Source organism: Palaemon carinicauda, chromosome 35, assembly GCF_036898095.1.
Source record: "Palaemon carinicauda isolate YSFRI2023 chromosome 35, ASM3689809v2, whole genome shotgun sequence".
Classification (NCBI taxonomy): Eukaryota; Metazoa; Arthropoda; class Malacostraca; order Decapoda; family Palaemonidae; genus Palaemon; species Palaemon carinicauda.
Genome location: NC_090759.1, coordinates 72518902 through 72530111, shown reverse-complemented (window position 1 = coordinate 72530111; position 11210 = coordinate 72518902). Strand labels below are relative to the sequence as shown.

At 44.4% G+C, this 11210-nt stretch overlaps 1 protein-coding gene across 1 annotated transcript in view; it reads left to right on the top strand.

Moving 5' to 3' along the window:
- The first annotated feature begins 1295 nt into the window (after positions 1 to 1295).
- The window catches only part of LOC137627875 (aurora kinase A-like), a 35864-nt gene continuing 25949 nt past the window's right edge, over positions 1296 to 11210 (top strand). Inside the window, exon 1 of the mRNA XM_068359309.1 lies at positions 1296 to 1431. The gene's annotated coding sequence lies outside the window, so the exon portion shown is untranslated. The remainder of the gene's footprint in view (positions 1432 to 11210) is intronic.

Below are 11210 nucleotides of genomic sequence, written 5' to 3'. Positions count from 1 at the left end.
CTTACTGTGCTATTTTTACGGTCGAGAGAGAGAGAGAGAGAGAGAGAGAGAGAGAGGGAGAGAGAGAGAGAGAGAGAGAGAGAGAGAGAGAGAGAGAGAGAGAGAGAGAGAGAGAGAGAGAGAGAGAGAGACGTTAAAGTTGCTAAACATAGCATATCTTATTTTAATTGTTCATTATTTCTTATGTAGTTTGTTTATTTCCTTTCCTTACTGTGCTATTTTTACGGTCGAGAGAGAGAGAGAGAGAGAGAGAGAGAGAGAGAGAGAGAGAGAGAGAGAGAGAAGAGAGAGAGAGAGACGTTAAAGTTGCTAAACATAGCATATCTTATTTTAATTGTTCATTATTTCTTATGTAGTTTGTTTATTTCCTTTCCTTACTGTGCTATTTTTACGGTCGAGAGAGAGAGAGAGAGAGAGAGAGAGAGAGAGAGAGAGAGAGAGAGAGAGAGAGAGAGAGAGACGTTAAAGTTGCTAAACATAGCATATCTTATTTTAATTGTTCATTATTTCTTTTGTAGTTTGTTTATTTCCTTTCCTCACTGTGCTATTTTTACGGTCGAGAGAGAGAGAGAGAGAGAGAGAGAGAGAGAGAGAGAGAGAGAGAGAGAGAGAGAGAGAGACGTTAAAGTTGCTAAACATAGCATATCTTATTTTAATTGTTCATTATTTCTTATGTAGTTTGTTTATTTCCTTTCCTTACTGTGCTATTTTTACGGTCGAGAGAGAGAGAGAGAGAGAGAGAGAGAGAGAGAGAGAGAGAGAGAGAGAGAGAGAGAGAGAGAGAGAGAGAGAGAGACGTTAAAGTTGCTAAACATAGCTTATCTTATTTAATTGTTCATTATTTCTTTTGTAGTATGTTTATTTCCTTTCCATACTGTGCTATTTTTACGGTCGAGAGAGAGAGAGAGAGAGAGAGAGAGAGAGAGAGAGAGAGAGAGAGAGAGAGAGAGAGAGAGACGTTAAAGTTGCCAGACAATATCAAAATAAATCTAAAAAAAACAAGAGTAAGAAAATTAAGATAATTCTATATATATATATATATATATATATATATATATATATATATATATATATATATATATATATATATATATATATATATATATTATATATATATCAATTGTTCACTACTTCTCCTGTAGTTTATTTATTTCCTTTCCTTACTGGGCTATTTTTCCTTATTTATCTATTTATTTCGAGAGAGAGAGAGAGAGAGAGAGAGAGAGAGAGAGAGAGAGAGAGACGTTAAAGTTGCTAAACATAGCGTAAATGGCTGACTTTACTTGGACTCGCTGTTCGCCTCGACCAATCAGAAGCCGAGAAACATCACCTTCCGTCACAACCAAGTGGAATTTAAATCTCAAAACGTAAACACCTCACATATCTGGGGGTGTTTTTAGTCTAATTTGTGGTTTTGTGGGACGCTTTTAAGTAAGTATGATTAGTTTATTCTATGGAGATTGTTTATAAGTGATATTTCATATGATAAAATATGTGTTGAGATGTTTAATGCTGTTGATGTATGATGGGCAGTATTTTTGGCCAGATTGTTTACGATTTTAACAACCATTTTGAATTTTTGTTTGTATTTCTTCAATATTTATGTCTGTTTTATTTATATAGTATGCTGTTATCTAATTCTATAGCAAGCTAATTGATATATCTTAGACCAGAGATATAGGGTGTAAACGTGGGCTATATTAAGGTATAGCCCCCAAAATAAATGTAATTTTCGGAAAAACGGGAGTTTTCGAGTTTTCCTTTAGGGAAATTTTGGTTTTATCAGAAAATGTCGTTCTTGTCGTTACTATGAGAAAACAAGCAAGGTTACCCCCATATTTTTCACTTTAGTATATTAATACCTTTTTACTTATATTTTACGAATACTAAATCCTTTGCCACTTTTATCACCAAAATTTTGGGTCTGTATGAGGGTGTAAGTGTGGCCTACCTTACCCAAACAATTAAATTTTTACACATTATTTTGGCGTCAATATCTTTTTATTGTGAAGGCAGCCTTTAACATGCTCTTTACTGATAGAAAATGTCCTGGCAGGAACTTTAAGAAAACCTGCAAGTTTACCCTCATAGTTTTCATTTTACTATGTTAATACTTTTTCACATGTTAATACTTTTTCACATGTTAATACTTTTTCACATTTTAATACTTTTTCACATATCTTCTGAATACAAAATCCTGTTAGGAGATCGTGTATGTTTGCAGGAGTGTTTAAGTGTGGCCTACCTTACCCAAACAATCAAAATTTTCAACATTATTTTGGCGTCAATATCTTTTTATTTTGAAGGCGGCCTTTATCCCTTTTACCCCCAAAGGATGTACTGGTACGTTTCACAAAAGCCATCCCTTTACCCCCATGGACGTACCGGTACGTCCTTGCAAAAAAATGCTATAATTTTTTTTTTCTTATTTTTGATCATTTTTTTTTTTAGAAAATTCAGGCATTTTCCAAGAGAATGAAACCAACCTGACCTCTCTATGACAAAAATTAAGGCTGTTAGAGCAATTTAGAAAATATATACTGCAAAATGTGCTGGGAAAAAAATAACCCCTTGGGGGTTAAGGGTTGGAAATTTCCAAATAGCCTGGGGGTAAAAGGGTTAACATGCTCTTTACTGGTATATAACTAGGGTTTAATGCATTGCAAAATATTGCGCTGAAATTTTGGTGTGTATGTACGATAGCGGCCACATACATGAATGACAACGGTTAATTTAGAATATGGCAGTCTTAGGGGCATCGCAAGGGGGAGTTAGCCCCCCCCCTCCCTGTTAGGTAAGTAAGGCCATGGCTTGTAGGGTAGGTTAGGGATGAAAGTTCAGGTTAGTTGAGGTTCATCTTTTATGGAAGTAGGAGGAACTGGCCGCTGATATACAAAGGTGCCAAAATTTTGATTGTTTAGGAACTCCCCTAGTCTAGGTTATCGCAGGATCCGTTTTCATTTCATTAGAAATTAGCCAACCGATAGCTTGTATCTAAACAATTGAACTTGAGAATCGTAGGATTCTATTAGGCTGGATGGATCTCATTGTGATTTCCTTTCCTCACTGGGCTATTTTCCCTGTTGGGGCCCCTGGGATTATAGCATTCTGCTTTTTCAACTAGGGTTGTAGCTTAGCAATTAATAATTATAATATTATCCTAATCGTTTCCCTCGAAGTTGCATAGGTGCGAGTAGTTTGTATGTAGTAGGATCGCCAAATTTTTATCCAACAAAATACTTGCCTACTTGGTTAACTCCTGTAGCACATGTACAGCTTCTCAGAACAGAGGAACAGTAAAATATCAAATTACGAGCAAAGCTAGGTCCAGCGGAGCAAAGACCAATAAGTGAACACAATTATTAAGAGTGGGTGATGACTGCCATGGTTAGAAAGGATCCTCATTTTCTATGTGAACGACAGGCCTGTTGACCCAATGTTATACATGTACCATAGATCTATATAATAATTTGTCTCCTTTGTAGTTCGTTAGGGCACACCGGGGGGGAAAATTTCAAAAGTTATACCTGAAAAATTTTAAAAGCCTCACTCCTGGCAAAATAACACTAAATCATATTATTAAGTAAATCATAAAACTAGCTTCATATTATTGTATTTCTAACCAAAATGAATAACTACTTCCCCATAATCAAAATTGATTTGAAAAGTTATAAATTTTATGCCACTCAACAAACTACATTCACCCCCTAACTTTTGAGTTCATCATCAATTTCCTTGCGAGTACTGCTCTATGTTCTTGCTTCCGACTGTCTTGCTGTATTGGAAGTGGTTTCTTTTGACTTTTATACTGTACTTGTATGTTGGTTGTGGATGCTTGGGCATTACAAGAAACAAAAATTGTGGGATTTGTAAGCATCCAAATAAACGGTTGAACCATGTGGTAGGTTCATGTCAACTCGGCTTGTAGATACCGGTATGCATTGTGTAATTTGTAGAGGGCATCTCTGTTTGTAGGTATCCTTCTGTTCAGAGTGTAGAGCATGGTCTCCTTTGAAAGATCTTGGTTTTCTTAAAAAAGCTGATTCTGAAATCAGTCTTGGCATAAGAAAATTTTGTTGTGTTGCATATCCCTTCACTTATGAAGGGTGGACACCAGTGGATAAATGAAGACAAGTTAATTAGGAAAAGCTGATCCTCTACAGTTTCCAGATGGCCACTTAAAGAGAACTGTGGCATACTCGCCTGGCTTGACCTTGAATAAGTCCATGGTTTTTTTCAAAACCTCATATGGGGAACTTCAGTCTCTTGAGCAAGGTGCCTTACTCTTTATGAGTGCTTCTCTCAAGCTCAGAACAGAAAAGGTTGTAAGGGGGAGACAATGGCTTAGGGATGCTGAAGTAGGGACTCCCACTTTCAAGGTTGTGTGTGAGGCCGATACCTGTCGTGCCATTGGACAGTGTGGCAGCAACAGGAAGCTGATCCTTACCCTTAAGTTTCCACCAGGACAGTAATTAACTACATTTAAGTCGCTATCAGCCGAGGTGAAAGCCATGCCAGATATCATATACAAGTAGTAAAGGATTAGTTTCCTGGCTTTCATAGTCTCTTGTGGAGAAGTAGACTACCAATTGATGTCTGGTCATTGATTTTTCCCTGTTGAACTAGTTTGTTCTTTAGACTCCTCAAGATAAAAACTTGTGTGTTGTGTGTGGGCTTCCATTAGAGAGGGGGACTTCATGCATTTGTTGGATTTGAAGGATGATGTTTTCAGATTTCTAGCCATCTGTTTTTCCAGAAGTACCTCTATGTTGTCCTCCAGATATTACCAGTTCAGAGCTGTGTGTGTAGGACTGGCAACTGCTTCTCAGTTGCTCACTCCTGTGTTGACATTGGTGTCATCTAGATCTCATTTGGTCTTTTATGTTTTTCAAGGTATCGCTGTAAAAAAAGAGCTGCTCATAATGGTATCTATGTGGTAGAGGAATTGTCTGCAGCTTGTGAAATAGAGGAATACTAATGATTTAGGTGTGCTCCCTAAAAAAATGTTTGTAGGAAGTAATACCTAGTTTGTTCCTACACTTGATACAAACCTTCATTCTTTACTATAGGAGATATTCTAGTGCGAGCTGGAATATACGGCAGAAAACCTTAACAAGGCCGTTAATGACCGGGCCGGTAGTTATCCACCTGTCAGTGGTGGGGACTGCTGGTCGGTAGCTACTGAATACCTTCAATCGAATTCTAGCCGTCGCATTGGTAACACCGCTGCTCCTGCTTTTGTTTGACTGGCAGACTAGCCTTTCTTTATTGTGTTTTTGATAAACTCTTTTTCTTTTTTCTTTGTTAGATGTGATGTCCTCTATTATGAGGAAGTGTCCCGGGGTTCCCCGGAAATCATGTGGCACATTTATGTCGCGACCGGAGGTGGATCCTCATTCCCTATGTCCTTCGTGCAGAGGTCATAGGTGTTCTGAAGGCTCCCCCTGCCAAGTATGTAGAGATTGGTCGCCCTCTCAGTGGGAAAAGTTTGTGAAGAGGAAGAAGAAGAAATCCAAAAAGGATTCGTTACCTCCAGGTTCGCCGTCGAAAGGTAAGGAGTCTCGGGCCTCTTCTTCGGCCTCTCGATCTCTCCCTTCAGATTCTTCCTTGCCTCCATCCTCCGGGGGAAAGTCAAGGAAGAGCGGCACCAATGACTTAACCCCCATTCCCCCTGGTCAGGCGGATCACATTGCCCCCCCACTGGGACCATCTTTTCCGACACCGGGAATGACTATTACCACTTCCATTCTAGATCATGTACGAGCGGTATGGCCTGCCCTTGGACTTCCTGGTTCTCCTTCAGAGGAAGTGTGGAACCAGTTCCTCGCGGGCACAGTTTTACCTCGGGGTCCCTTCTGTTTTGGAACCCTCGGAAGTTCCGGACCTCGCCTACCTCCCGTTAACTCAGTCGGCGCCCGCAGAAGTTTCAGTAGATATAGTAACTTCAGCTCCGGCGGCGCCTACTTCGCACCTCGCTTGCGCTTCTACAAAACTACAACGTCGTAAGCGCAAACATCGCAGTACCTCTCCCTCCTCCTCCTCATCATCATCATTCTCGTCCTCACCCTCTTCGGAGGCTAGGAGGGAGAGAGAGAAGAGGAAAAGGAGAGCTCGCTCTTCTTCGCCCAGACGTTCTCGTCGGAGAGACAGGTGACATAGGAAGAGACATTATCGTTCTCGCTCTTCCTCGCCTTCTATCTCTTCACGAAATGTCTCGCCGAGAGACTATAAGTGCTCTTGTCACAAAAAGAGCGCTAACTCGCGTCATTATTCTGCCTCGCTATCGACTTCCTCTCGCGAGGGATCATCTAAGCACTCTAGGCGCTTCAAGAAAAAGAGCGCTACGATACGTTCTCGCTCCTCGTCACGAGAGTTCTCCAAAGCGTAATAAGCGCTCCCGTTGGACAAGCTCTTCCCACGATTTTTCATCTAATCGCGCCCGGAGCGCGGACAAGGGAAAAGCGCACTCTGAGCGCGATCCCTCTCCTTCACATATTAGTTTGAGGAGCTCGGATCGCTTTAGGAAAGGGAGAAAGAGAACTTCTCACCGTTGCTACGTATCGTCAGAGGGAGAGCGCTCCGGTCCTTCAACCTCCCGATCGCGAAAGTCTCCGGGCATATCCGCGTGGGAAAAGGCCAGATCGCCGATCAATGCAGCCTCTTCTAGCTTGTTCTTCAGACCCTTCAAAAAGAAGAATTTCCATGAAACTTACTAAGACAGTACCGATAATTCGGTCACCTACGCCTAGACCATTGACTTCCAGGCAAGGTCAGGTGCTCGCGGCGCCATTATCCAGCACTCTGCCTTCGCTTGGAACAACGGCAATGAAGTCTCCTACTTCGCCGTTAACCCCAGACACACTGACTTCTATCGCCCTTCCTCGCGAGGAATTTGCGCAACCGGAAGATTCCTCGGAAGAGCAACCATCAAAGGACTTAAGAGTCCTCCTATCTGAGGGCTCTAAGAACTACCTGTATGTGTAATATCTCTGGCCTCGGCGATCTACATCTGTTGCCTCGATATACCGACGCTCCAGCTTTAGACAGACTATGTCGTCCTCCAACCAAACCCTAAGACCAGAATCAAACTTCCCTGGTCTATTCACACGGCAGGCCGTCGGAGGAAGGTCTCGCAGACGGTCTCGGGGGGAAACTGGTTCCCTGAAGTCGAAAGGATCCCTTAAACTTCTAAAATTCCCGTTTTCGAGGGAAAAGCGCTTTTACAAGATCAGAGACGCCAACCCTTCTTCTCTGACCCTGGATCCCCTCACAGCGAGGCTCACACCTGGCTGCTCTTCAGAGAGACACTCTTCTCTCCCAGTCTCCTTCACTGCCACAGAAGCCTCGGCAATGGAAGCAGCTTCACTGTCCCTTCTGGAGGCATTATCCTGGTTCGACATGTGGTCAGGCACAGTCGGCTACCTAGCGAGTCACGAAGACCTATCAAACCAAAACTCCATGCAGTCCCTATAGGAAGTCCTAGCTGCTGAGGCCAAGACAATGGACTTCCTAACTGCTGCAACTGCAACCATATGGGGCAATTGGGTCCTCAAAAGGAGGGAATCGGTAGTTTCCAGACTTCATAGGAGCATCGGTAAGGCCGGGAAATCAGATTTGAGAAACTCGGACCTTCTTCAACTTCTCCTCTTTTTGGTAAACAAGCAGTTTCCTCTGCCTTAGATACTCGGAGGAAAGAGATGCAGGACACCGTGATGCAAAAGGCTGCCTCCCTTCGCTTAATGCAACAGCATCCAACTCCACAACCTAAAACCACAGCCGCAACTCCACTCCCAGCCAAGAGCCTCAGCTGCCCCTCTTTTATAGCCAAACCTATGGGCAGAGGAAAATCGGCTCCTCCCAAGGCTTAAGGCAGAGGGAGGAACCCTAGACAGAAATAGGGTCACGGCTCCCCCCTCACAGTGCGTAGGGGGGTGCCTGCAGGGGAGTTGGAGGTGGAAGGCTATGGGGGCCATGCAATGGACCAACAAGGTGCTTCGTTGGGGATACCGCATTCCCTTTATAGGCTCTCCTCCTCCTCTAATTCCTTCCCCGATCTCGTCCTCCCAGGTCCCTCCGGATCCCGGGAAACAGCAAGCCCTAGCTCGGGAGATCCAGAGCATGCTTCTAAAAGGCGCCATACAAGAAGTTTCCAACACCTCCCCGAGGTTTATCAGTCGCCTCTTTCTGGTAGAGAAAGCCTCGAGAGGTTGTAGACCAGTAATCGATCTTTCGACCTTGAATCGGTTTGTGAAGCAAACTCCATTCAAAATGGAGACTATGGCATCTGTGGACTAGAAAGACTCTTATTTCTATGAGCCGATCCATCGCACATATCGGAAACTCCTGAGCTTTCTGGTTCGGGGTCGCATCTTCGAGTTCAAAGTCCTATGCTTCGGCCTCTCGACCGCCCCACAGTTCTTTACGAGGGTTTTCAAACTCTTTTCCTCGTGGGCTCACAAGCACGGGATACGACTGCTAAGGTACCTAGACGTTGGCTACTCCTGGCCTCATCTAGGGAACTAGCTCTGGATCACCTGAGAAGACTTCTAGGCCTGTGCAAGGACCTGGGGATCCTTGTAAGTGCAGAGAAGTCTTGCTTGATTCCAACCCAAGTCTTAAACTATCTGGGTATGTCCATGAACACCCAGGTAGGGAGGGTGTTCCCTTCGGAAGACAGACTTCGGAGACTGGAACAATCCATCGTCCAACTCTTGTCTCCACTGCCTCCTAGAGCCAACTCGTGGCAGAGAATTCTGGGCCATCTTTCCTCCCTGGAAAAACTAGTTCCAGGGGGAAGATCAAGAATGAGAAGTCTCCAGTGGCATCTGAAGACCCATTGGTCTCAAAAGATCGATTCCCCATTCTTGTCAGTGGAGGGACCTGCTCTGGTGATACAAGATCTTCAGTGGTGGTCAACCAGAGAGAATACCCAAACGAGCATTCCCCTCCAAAGCCCCAGTCCGAAGTTGAAACTCTCTTTGGACGCATTGCTTCGGGGCTGGGGTTCTCACCTAGGCCCGAAATTAGCATCAGGAGTTTGGTCTCATAGAACAAACTCTCCATATAAATCACCTGGAATTATTAGCAGCCTGGAAAGGCCTAAAATACTTTGTAAAAGATCTACAAGGACGAGAGGTGGTGCTGATGAGCGACAACTCCACAGCCATCTCTTAGATCAACAAACAAGGGGGTACTCTGGCAAGAGACCTCTGTCTGCTAGTGGTCCAGATTTGCCAGTGGGCGGAAGGTCACAACATTTCTCTCACAGCCAGGTTTATTCCGGGCCGGAGAAACATCGTGGCGGATCAACTGAGCCAGCATCACCAAGTGCTGAGTGGTGCATGGTCTTTGGAACCTAGAGTAGCGAAGACAGTAATAGCTTTGTGGGGTTTCCCCACAATAGACCTGTTCGCCACCCCTCTGAATGCGAAACTTCCCCGCTATGGGTCCCCAGTTCCAGACCATCAAGCAGCGATCCAAGACACCCTTCAACAGTCTTGGGACAACCTGGACGCATACGCCTTTCCACCCTTTTGCCTGCTCAGAAGGGTGATCATCAAACTCAGGACCTCCCGGTACTGCAAGCTAACCCTAATAGCTCCGGCATGGCCAAGCAGAGAATGTTACGCAGACCTTCTTTCCCTGCTGGTTTAGGTTCCAAGGTTTCTTCCTCCAGAGCCCCTTCTGCGGACGAAGCCACACAGTGGTGTCCCCCACGGGAAAATCCCCTTCCTGAAGCTTCACGCCTTGAGGCTGTCCAGTCACTCCTCAGAAGCGGAGGCTTTTCAGGGAAGGTGGCTGAGCACATGTCCAGGCACCTGCGCCAATCTTCCAAAAATCTCTACCAAGCAAGATGGAGAGTGTTTGCAGCTTGGTGTAGAGGGCGAGGCGTGTCTTCACTCGATCCCTCTCTTCCATTAGTGGCAGACTTCCTTGTGTACCTCAGGGAGGAAAAACTCTTCTGAGTCTCGGCAATTAAAGGCTATCGTTCAGCCTTAAGCCTCATCTGTAGACTGAGAGGGGTTGACCTTTCCACCTCAGAAGATATCACCTTGTTGATTCGAGGTTTTGAGAGATGTTGCCCCCCAGTTGAGATTAGACCACTACCTTGGGACGTGTCCCTGGTCTTACGTTCCTTGAAGGGTCCACCCTATGAGCCCTTAAATAGGACCTCTGACTACTTCCTAACCCTTAAGACAGTCTTCCTAGTAGCTCTGGCCTTGGCAAAAAGGGTCGGTGAACTACATGGTCTGTCCTACGAAGTCACCCAGTCTAGAGGATGGGGGAAGTCTCGCTCAACTTCGTCCCAGGCTTTGTGGCCTTCATCGGCCGATGAGGTTTAGAGAATTTCAGTTTTCCGGCCTCAATAAGGTAACACAGGATACAGACTAATTGCTACTATGCCCAGTCAGGGTGCCAAGGAAATACCTGAAGCACACCAGACCTTTCAGACCACGCCTCAGTCATCTCTTCCTCAGTAACAACAAGGTAAAGAAGAGAATCTCTCTCAACACCATCTCTTTCTGGCTTATGAAAGTTATTGTGAGAGCCATTCACGGAGACCCAGAGGCTGCTCAACCCAAAGCCCATCAAGTTAGGGGAGTGGCTGCTTCACTGGTATTTAAGAAAAATTTTTCAGTCTCCCAAGTCTTAAGAGCTCGAGTCTGGAAACGCCAATCTACATTCACCACTCGCTATTTAACTGATGTGACAGATAGTTCTCTAAACACCTTTTCTATAGGGCCTATTATGGCAGGTCAACAGGTGCTGTAGCTACCTGACGTCCTTTCAGGGGACAGTAGCCATTGATCGAGGATTCTGTGTTACACTAGGTTTTTAGAAGCACATCCATCTATATTCTGTGCTTCCTTCTCCCTCCCATCTGGGTATCCTAGTCTGTAGCCAGTTTCAGCTGGTTTCGCCTATGGAAATAAGATATGAAACTCATCTGACTCCTCTCACAGGGTATAAGTTATACTCGTAGTCACGAGGGTTCCCCTTTTCAAGGTCGGGGGAATCCCAAGTATAAAAGGGTCCGAGTCGAATATTCCTGACCCTCTTCATCCTGAAACATTTGTTTCCACGAAATTACAAACTTTCAGTCGTGCTAAGATTATGGAGATCTACAAAGAAAAGTTTAACGGGAGATTTTTTCATAAAGAGTCTGAGGACTATCTTCCCTAGGAATAGGGAACTCCTTGACCACCCTG